Raw genomic sequence first — 11,155 nt, forward strand, 5'->3', positions numbered from 1 at the left:
CCAGGCCGGCTCAGCTGTCTCTTGCCCGGCGCAGGTGACTTGGGTCACTGGGCCTCCCTTTCATGTAGAGGGAGGGGCACGGGCTAGGCCACCTTGAAGGAGGCTCCGTAGGCACTGGATGAAGCTTGGGTTACCACTTGTGACTGTCTGCCCATCAGGATGGCCAATTATGTCTGCTGTGTGGATAACGGTCACCACGGAGGAAAAGCACCCCCGTACAGAATACCACCACAACGCCCAGTATCAGCATCCCTGTCCACCCGCCCGCCCCAGGGCAGGATGCTGTGTGGGGTATGAGAAACACTGCCCGGACCCACGGGTATCCCACAGGTAGCCCCACGCAGCCTGTCTGAGCATCAGGCCCGGGCTCTGCTGGAGTGCATGTGGTGCCCTTCCCCGGGCACCAAGGACAAGACACCATCTTGCCCCTTGTCCCCAAGGCCTCATGTACCTGGACATCAGTGAGCACCAACTCACTCCCCAGGCTTGGGAGGGCTCCTGTGTTTTTGTGAAATTTGTGTACACACACACACACACGCATACCACTCCTAGGGCAGGAAGAGTGCAGAAGTGGGAGGAGGTTTAGCCCAAAACATGGAATTCTGAGGTTCTCAACTACATGAAAAGTCCAGCAGTGGGGCCCAGGTGGAAGTGACTAAGGGAAGTAGTGCCCTTGGCCCTGGCACAGCTGCTCCAGAGGTACTTGCAGGCCAAATGCCCCAACAGCACCGGTGGAAGCCCAGCCCACGTTCTGCCAGCCTCACTTTCCTCCTGCAGGTCTGTCCTTCCAGCGCTCCCTGCCCTTCTGGCAGCTAAATCACAGGCCACACCTTCAAAGCCCCTTCCATCAGGGGTAGGGTGGAAGCTGCCTTGTAGCCACCCGAGCCAGCGTGGGGTCTTCCCTTAGTTGGGCACAGGCCCTTCGCACTGTCAGCAGACTGGCTGTGAGTGGGACAGCAGCTTGCCAGCCTCACTCAGGGCCCTGCCAGCAATGCACAGACACTTGCTCATTGAAGGCCCGAAGCATCTGGCAGCGACTCTCAGGTTTCTAGGTTCACACTCTTGTATACAGCCTCATGTGAAGACTTAGCATCCTGTTAGTTCTTCAGGGACACATGGCCGAAGTGCCGGCTTCCTCGCCAGGCCTTTGCTGGTCTGGGGCCTACTCTTCTGGGCTCTCCTGCTTCTCCTATTTCCTTTCTGTGGGCCCACTCTGTACTCTGGGCCCTGGGAGATAACATAGAACCCAAGCGGAGCATATCCCGGGCCTCGAGCACACACTCCTGGGAGCGTGGACACATTTGCTCTAGTCAGTCCTGTGTAGGAAAAGAAAACAAGGTAAGGGGATTGCATGCAGAGGCCTGGACATCTGAAGGACACACAGCAGAGGCCTGAAGGAAGCCAGGAGCCAGCCCCATGGAGACCCCAGGAAGCCAGAGTTGCTGGCAGAGGGCACAACAAGCATGAAGGCTCTGAGCCTGGTGGATTTGCAAACCAGAAGGAGGAGCAGAATGAGAGGAGGAGCACAGGGCAGCTGGGGTGGGCATCACTGGAAGGGCCTTGCTCATTCACACGGGTGGGGTGGGGGACATTTAGAACACAGAACATTCCATGACAGGGTTCCTAGTCTGGGCAGGCTTTCAGCTCTGGTTCCCACAACCATCTTGAGACTGGAGCCATGGCACCATGATCACCTCACAGAAAAGGGAACTGAGGCCAAAGCTACAACCTTCTCCCAAGCTCCTAGTCTAGGATTCCACTAGAGGTTGTGTGAGCTCAAAGCTGCCTCTTACCAAGCTGGTAGCAGAGATGAGGACAGGGTTGGGAAGCTACCAAGAAAGCAGCAAGGGAGGGAGCTGTTTGCTTTGGAAGCTGCAGCTGACCCTGCCCCCTCCCTGCACAGGACACAGAGTGGGACAAGGAGCTAGGCCACACTGTGTGCGTGTGTACTCAGAGCGATTGGGGTCAGGGGTGGTCAGGGCCTGCCAGTTGTTCTCTGCTGGAGCCCAGTGTTGGGAATTGGGGTTCACGGTTCCCCTTGAGCTGAGCTGAGCCTTGGGGACACTCCAGAACAGAGGCTGCCTAGCCCCATCCCTGCAGCCCTGGCCAGTCTGCACTCAAGTGGGGACCATGTACCCTCAGGACTGCTGGCAAAGCCTCCAAAGATAGGCTAAGACGTAGCAAGTAATGGTATTCAAAATGTTAAACACCTGGCACAATTGTGTAAATTAAAATATCCATCTAAAGTTGTAAATTATTTTCCCCTTTATTTGCCAAGTAGATTATACCTACCAGTAAAACTGCTTTCCCAGTGATATAAATTATAACACAGGTTGCTCAACAGATCGATCTGAATTTCCCCTCACTCGCTCCCCAGACGTGGATGGTGAGATCTTTCATTGGGCATGGCTGTCATCAGATGAGCAGTGCAAATGTCTGAGCCAAGATCTCACACAGAGGCCCTCATCCAAGATTTATGCCAAATGCCCTTAGGGCCTCCTGCCCTGGGACTCTGGATGACTAGGGTGTGTGTGTCTCAGGCCACAGAGTACAGTAAATAATCTTCCTCTGGGCCTTCAAGGACTCTCCAGGGGTCCTGAAAGGAGGAGGACACCAGGTTTTGACGAGATCCAGACTTGTATTCCTGCTATCAGTCCAGGGTACCAGGCCCACCACTGGGTAGAGTTACCAACGTCTCACTGCTGGTGACTACATTGGCTCCCTCTGCCTTCTCCCTGTCTGTGAGGTTGGGGGTCAGCCATTGGCCAATCTGCTATGGGGAATCCCAGACACAGCAGACATCCTGCCTAGCAACCCAAGCCATGATGGGTAGACTGAGGCCCAAGAGGGCAGGCTATCTCCTCCAGGGTCAGATCTGGAAGTCTGCCATGCAGCTAAAGGCATCAGCCTGTCATCGCTTGGGGGTCAGTCAGAGGAAGGGCACCCAGCACTGGCGTCTGCTGACTGCCTGTCCTCAGCCAGCTTAGCACGCCTCTCTGAGCTTCCTCTGAGCTTCAACTCCCTCATTCCTTCCTTCAAAAACACAGATGGAAGGGCTGGGGACATAGCTCAGTGGTAAAGTGCTTGCCAAGCATCCACAAGACCCTGGGTTCCATGACCAAAACCACAGTCAAATCAATCAATCAATGCAGATGATTCCCCACTTATACAATGGTTCACTTATGATTTTTTTGACTTTACAATGATGCAAAGCAATATGTATCCAGAAGAAAAATGTACTTCCAATTTTAATTATTTTTGCCAGGTGCCAGTGGCTCCCACCTGCAATCCTAGCTACACAAGAGACAGAGATCAGAAGGATCACGGTTCAAAGCCAGCCAAGTCAAATAGTTTGCAAATCTTGAAAAAACCCATCACAAAAAAAGGGTTGGTAGAGTGGCTCGAAGTGTAGGCCCTGAGTTCAAACCCTAGTACAACAACAACAAAAAATTATTTTCCCAAGCTAATAATAGTGGCACAGTACTCTCTTCCCTGTGGGCAGTAGCAGTGAGCCTCAGCACCTGATTACGGGGACAACAACCAGCACTCCACAGTACGCTGTAGTACTGAGCACGGGTGTTCCACACTTTAGTGGACCCCCAGGCTCCTCGCCTTCCCCAGGGCTCCAGTCACCAGCCTGAGCAGCTGGCATCAGGTAGGGTGCCAAGAACCTACAATATCCAGTTACATTCAAATTGCAGGTAAACAATTAATTTTTTAAAAACATACCTTGGAAAAACTAAAAATCATTTGAAATTCAGATTTAACTCTGCATACTGTATTTTATCTGGCAACCCTAGCCCCAACGCTAAGGTGATCACTCAGAAAAATGGAAAGAGCAATTCCATGCCTCTGTCCTCCCTCTGTCCCTCAGGTTAAGCCCAGCTTCTCTGGCCCTCTCCCTTCTAACACTCACACCCAACCAGACACTCTCTAACACCCAAACCATTGGCCCTGGCAGGGTTTTATCCAGGCGTATGTGAGTTGATCATCTCCAGGGTATCAGGACCTGTTCTGAGTCCCTGTGATACATACATGTCTCTGGAGTAGGTCATAGGCCTCTTCGAGCCTCTGTTCTCCATCTATATGGGCTCATCCCATTTCAAGAAACTCGTACCAAGTGCCCACTAGGGGCCAGGCACAGTGTGGAGCTCCACAAGTGCAAAGAAAAGCAAGACACAGCCAAGAGGGGAAATAACAGAGCACCAAGACCCTGCAACCCATCAGGAAAGAGAAGATCCAGCACAAGCCAAGTGCTTCTGGAACAGATGGGGGCAGGACTAAGAGCTCAGGATTCAAGCCCCAGTCTTGCTGCTTATGCTATGTGATCCCAGGCAGCTTATCAACCTCTCTGCAAGGTTCAGTATGATTCATAGATCAATCCACATCCAATCTGTGAAGTAGCATTTTCATAGATTTTATGTACTGTGGCACTCTAATAATTGTAGATGTGCTGTCAAAGTTTAGTTTGTTTTACTACTTAATATTTTGATTTGTTTAATCCTTACTGGTGTCAAGAGTGAGAAGGAGAGAGACACTGGAGTTGATATCTTATTATACTGACATTAACGTGAAAGTAGGTCTCAAAAGCCTTCATGACATTAATATTCCTTACTACAGAGGGATCCCTCCTGTGTGTACCCTAAAGAGACACAGTGTAGTCAAGGGTGGTCTACCTGGGGGGCTTACCTACCTGGATGACCCCCAGTTAAGTTACTTAACCTCTCTGTGCCTTAGTCTTCTCCCTGGATACTGGAAGTCAGGTCTTGGCCCTCTAGAGAAGAAATCAGGAGAATCTTCTCTGCATCTGAAGAAGAAACACCCAGCATTTAGCCAAAAGCTGGCAGAATACCTGATACAAAGAAGCATCTTGACACCAGATTTAGATGTGCTGTTGGCAGACTTCTATATACAAATTCACAAAAGGTACTTTGAAAAGTAAGCACACATTGAGAAAGAGAGACAGAGACAAAGAGATAGAGACAGAGGCAGAAACAGAAAGACAGACAGAAAGAAAGAAAAATGCAGTTATTACAGAATGTGGTGACTCACACCTGTAATCCTAGCTACTCAGGAGGCAGAGATTAGGAAAATCACAGTTCCAGACCAGCCTGGGCAAAAAGTTTTTGAGACCCCACCTCAACTAATCGCTGTGCAGAAAAGCACAAATAGGAAGATAGCAGTCCACGCCGCCCAAGCATAAAGTGAGACCTTATCTAAAAAATAACCAATGTAAAATGGTCTAGGGGCATGGTTCAAGTGGTAGAGCACTTGCCTAGCAAATGGGAGGCCCTGAGATCAACCCTAAGTACCACCAAAAAAGAAAACAAAAGTAAGAGAAAAAGAAAAATTAACATTAAGGGGAGCAAAGTTGTTCATAAAGGAAAACTATTCACAGTGTTCTGTATAGTTTGGGTCTAACTAGTGTTTACATTTCTAATAATTTAATGGTAGTGATCTAAGCAAAATAATAAAATAACTCACTTTGAGGATGGAGTGTGTGTGTGTGCGTGTTGTGCTCAGGCAAGGAAAAAAGTCTTGAACCTTTATCTTGCATGGAAGGAAGTTAACAATGATGGTTAAAGTGGAAAGTGGATCACACACTGAAGTACACATATCCAGAGATAGGATGGCAAGGAGCAAAGGCATTAGTATAGAAGTGGATACCTCTGGGAAAAGGAAATGGAAGAAGGGAGGCCCAGGATTTCCTGGCCTCTAAAACTTGTTGATTCTAATCTCTGCATACTGTGTAACACTGCTCAACAAAACAAAGGCTACATACAACAAGCCTACAGCCAATGTCCTACTAACTAAATGGGGAAAATCTGAAAGCATTTCTTCTAAAGACAGGAACAAAACAAAACGGTCCACTTTCTCCACTCTCATTCAATATAGTACTGGAATTCCTAGCCAGCGCAATAAGCCAAAAGAAAGAAATAAAAGGGATTCAAGTAGGGGAGAAAGGAGTCAAACTATCCCTATTTGCAGATGATATGATCCTATACTTTAGAAGGCCCTAAAGACTCCACCAAAGAACTCCTAAATCTGATACACACTTGAGGCAACATAGCAGGATATAAAACTAATATGCAAAAGTCAAGCTGAGAAAGAAATCAGGGAAACAATTCCATTCACAACAGCCTCAAAAAATACTTAGGAATAAAATTGGAAATTAACTAAGGAGGTGAAAGACCTCTACAATGAAAGCTATAAAACCTTAAAGAAAGAAATTGAAGAAGACACCAGAAAACACAAAGATGTCCCATGTTCATGGATTGGCAGAATTTATATTGTGAAAATAGCTATACTACCAAAAGTAAATCTACAAGATTCAACACAATGCCATCAAAATCCCAAATGTAACTCTTTACAGAAGTAGAAAAATCAATCCAAAAATTCATATGGAAACACAAAAGACCCCAAACAGCAAAAATAACCCTGAGCAAAAAGAGCAACACTGGAGATATCACATATCAGACTTTAAATTATACTGCAGAGCCATAGTAACAAAAACAGCATAGTAGTGGCACAAAACAGACATGAAGACCAATGAAATAGAATATAAAACCTAAAAATAAGCCCACACAGCTTCACCATCTGATATTTGACAAAAACATGCATTGGAGAAAAGACAGCCTCTTTAACTAATGGTGCTGGGGAAACTGGTTACCTACATGTAAAAGAATGAAACTATATCCTATCTCTCACCCCGTACAAAAATCAACTCAAAATGGATCAAAAAAATCTAGATATAAGACTTGAAACTACTATGGGAAAACACTGAAATATATATCCTATTTTCTGAATAGAACTCCAATTGCCCAGGAAATAAGATGGGATTTCATAAAATTTAAGTTTCTGGCCAGGCATTGGTGGCTCACACTTGTAATCCTAGCTACTCAGAAGGCAGAGATCAGGAGGATCGACGTTTGAGGCCAGCCCAGGCAAATATATATGTATATGTATACGTATATGCATATTTTTGAGACCCTATCTTGAAAAAACTCATCACAAAAAAGGGGGGCTGGTAGACTGACTCAAAGCATAGGCCCTGAGTTTAAACCCCAGTACTACACACAAAAATGTTTCTGCACATTAAAGGAAATAATTGCCAGATTCAAGAGACAATTTTCAGAATGAGAACATTTTTGCCAGTTATTCATCAGATTAATATCTAAAATATACAAGAAGCTCAAAAAATTAAACACCAAAAGTACAAAAAATCCAATTAATAAATGGGCAAATTAACTGTCTAGATAATTCTCAGAAGTGCAAATAGACAATAAATACATGAATAAATGTCCAGCATCCTAACCCATAAAGGAAATGCAAATCACAACTGCACTGAGATTCCATCTCACCCAGTCAGAATACACCCAGTCAGAATCATCAAGAAAACAAACGACAAATGCTGGCGAGGACACGGGTGGAAGGGGTAACCCTCCTATGCTGTTGGTGGGAATATGAATTATTGCAGCTACTATGGAAATCAGGATGGAGGCTCCTTAAAAAAGATAAAAATAGACCTTATCACCCAGTTATACCACTCTTGGGCATAAGGAGTGTAAATCAACACACCAGAGAGCCACTTGCACACCTATGTTTATTGCAGCACTGTTCACAATAGCCAAGCTGTGGAATCCACCTAAATACCCAACAACCGATGACTGGATAAAGAAAGTGTGTTTTATAGACACAATGGAGTATTATTCAGCCATAAAGAAGAATGAAATTACATGGTTTACAGGTAAATGGATGGAACTGGAGAATATAAAGTTGAGTGAAATACACCAAGTTGAAAAAGCCAAATATCACATTTTTGCTTATATGCAGGATCTAGACCTAAAATGATAGTAATACTAATGGGACTTGAGTGAAACAAGGAGACTGTGGGTGATCAGTAGGAGAAGGAGGAGGAGGAAAGAAGAGGACAACAAGGGGTGAAGAGATTTGAAGTACATTCCATATAAACATACATGTACATATACACATACATATACATATAGATGAAGAAAGCATAATGAAATCCACCAAATGATTTTTGAAAAGAGGGGGGCAAGATAAAGGAATATAACAGAGGGGTGAAGTTGTTCAAAGGACACTGTACACATCTATGGAATTATCACAATGAAATCCACTTATACTTCCAATGTGTATTAAGAAAAAAGAAAAGAAATTTAACACGCCAGGCATAGTAGTAATACACACCTGTAATCCCTCCTCCAGGACATGGAGGCAGGAGGATCGTGAGTTTGATTCTAACCTATGCTACATAGGGAGACCCTGCCTTAAAAAAGATGAGGAAGGAAGGAAAGAATCCCTGAGGTCAAACCCCAGAATAGCAAAAAAAAAAAAAAAAAAAAAAAAGGTCAGAAGGGAGGATAGGAAAACAAAGAAAAAGAAAAAAGACTATAGGGAAGTTGCTCTTACGGTGAGGTGAGGAGATGACAAGTCATATTTCTTCCTTTCTGTGCTCCTCACTTGGGCCCAGTCTTGACAGTCAGCATCTATTGCTTTTGGTGTCATCTGAGACTAATGACCAGTGAGGACCTCCTAGCATCCCATCCTGACCGACACGATGCCAAGCCCTCAAAGACCCTGCCTGGCAGCCAAGTACATACAAGGAAACAGTACTGCTCTCAAGTGCTGGCCCTGGACCGGCCTCTGCCCCAAGGGGCCAAAAGAAAAGGACCCTGGGCAAACCCAGCAAAGATCATCTGAAAAAGGCCCGGAGGTCCCCACTTCAAAGTCTCACACTAATGCCTCCCGACAAGCGTGCCCAAGCCTTGGGGTGTTCCCTCACTGGCTGACAGTGTCTGTTCCCAGACAAAGCCGACAGAGCAAGGCAGTGTGAGGCCAAGGGCACACTGAGACCAGACATTGGCATGGTGGGGAAAATGTGATTTCATACCCGGCCCACAGCCAAGCCACTTTGTGCTGGCTAGTCATGGGGTATCCCCCCAAACACTCTCTCCTCTTTCTTTTCCCACCATGGTGGCACATGAGTCCCCATCTGCACCATACCTCTAGACCCATCCACCAGGTCTCAAGTCATCTCTGTCCTAGAGGGAGTCAGGAGCATGGAACCGGAGCCAGACAAAATCCACTGTGTCACTTCCTCTAACTTCATTAAAAACAAATTATTATCCCTGGTTCTCAGTTTCCCTTACCCGCAAAGTGGTGACCTTATATTCATTGCAGGGTTGAGGCAAGAGTGCAGCCCAGCCTGGCAACCAGAAAGGAGGCTTCCTGGTCACTGCTGGAGCCTGACAGTCACCCCCAAAACTGAATGGCTTCAAATGGCAGCTGTTTCATTGGCTCATGGTTTGTAGGGGTCAGGGTTTCTGTCAGGATGTAATAGAGCAGCTGTTCTGCTGTCAGCCACATGAGGAGGTCCACCGATCACCTGGGCTAGTCTCTGGCTGAACTGTAAGATCCAGAATGGTCTCACTAGTGTGGCAGGCAGTGGGGCTGTCAGCCAGGCCCTTAGCTCTCCAACAAGTACTTGTGGGGTTCCAAAAAGAAATGTTAAAGAATATGCTGGAACTGGGCTTGGAAGTTCTATAATGTCACTTCTAGACCATTCTATTGGTCAGAAAGTAGCCAAACCCAAAGCGAGGGGAAAATAGAGCCCATTGTTTGATGAGAAGTGTCTCAAACGAATTTGCTGCTATCTTTAATCCATCACAATGCATATCATCATTCATATGCCTGCCCCTTCTTGGCCAGAGTCCCTGGCCTTGCTAAGCCAGGGAAGAACACTCACTGGTTTACTCAATCATTCAACAACTGATATTTATTAAGCATTTACCATGTGCTTAGAATTAGGGGGACCATCAGTAAGGAAGACAACCAGAGCAAGATGCTCCCCTGGGAAGACAGGGCCTGACGTCATCAATTACAGTCAAGTGTGATGTGAACTGTAAGGCGTCTCAGGTGACAGGAGAAAGAACAGCTTGGTGGAGATTGAGGACAGGACACCTGAATGGAGGCTGAAGAAGGTGAAGGAGCTGGCCAGGCCCACAGGGCTCAGAAGTACGTCAGGGCCAGCAGATGGAGACAAAAAGGGAGGTCATGTCACTAGAGCATGGCTGGAGAGCACCAAGCTAGAGATGCCTGCAGGACCAGGTGGGGGCCTCAGGAGGGTGCCCCTGACGGGTTATAGACAGGCGGATGATGTGATTCGGTTCTAATTTGACAATGAGAGCAGAGAATCAGGCTAAGAAAACATCCTGACACTCTAGGTAAGTAATGGCGTTGTGGGAAGGAGGCAGAGATGGGGAAGCTGAGAAGTGAATGGTAGCTTGGAGGAGAACCTGAGAGCCCACAGCCAGTATCAGAGACAGACAGGGTGAGGAGAAGAAGGGGAGAGATGTGCCCAGTCTGAAGTCAGGCTTTTGTGGTTGGCTTTGGAGTCCTTTATTAGAATGGGTGACATGGCCAGCTGAGCAGCACTGGGGGAAGGGAGAAGAAGGAAGGCAAGAGCTCTTGGGACTGAAGTGGAGATGCCTTGTTGGCACTGATTATGCCCAGGTGGAGCCTGGGAATGAGGGCTGGGCTGAAGATACCAAATTAACGGTATGTCAACGTGTGTGACTGTCAGCATGTCAGGCGAGTGACAAACAGCCCTGGTAGCATGTAGCCACCAAGACTAATTTCTCACTCATCACAGTCCACTGCAGTGTCCTCTGGAAGGCACCTCATACCAACTCTTACCTTACTCTTCAGTAAATGATGTCTGACAGGCCACAGAACTGAGTCCGGGTGTCCCTGCCCTGACCCCCAGGTTGGGACTGGGTTTCTGAAAGTGACTGACTGACCCAAGACAAGTGGGATTGGTTAGAAGGCTGTTGTCCTAGAGGGAGGGCTGTCTAGCAGATAAGCCTGTGGCCTCTGAGGTGTCAAAGAGCAAGTCCCTCCAAGAAAGCCCTGGGGAAGCAATTCCTGCCACTTATCTCTGTCCTTGCTCTACCTGCAGTGCATAGCCCAGGAGTGATCCTGTGAGCACATGCAGTCATGTGGGCTCGAGGTGGTGTCTACTGTATGTGGGGATTCCCCAGAGGAAATTGGGGCACCACAATCAGACCCAGGGTGCTGGAAGCCAAGGACCACACATGTCCACCACCAGGTAGTTGGGTTTGAGTGTTTGGTTGGC

The sequence above is a fragment of the Castor canadensis genome, chromosome 4 (assembly GCF_047511655.1).
Source record: "Castor canadensis chromosome 4, mCasCan1.hap1v2, whole genome shotgun sequence".
NCBI lineage: Eukaryota > Metazoa > Chordata > Mammalia > Rodentia > Castoridae > Castor > Castor canadensis.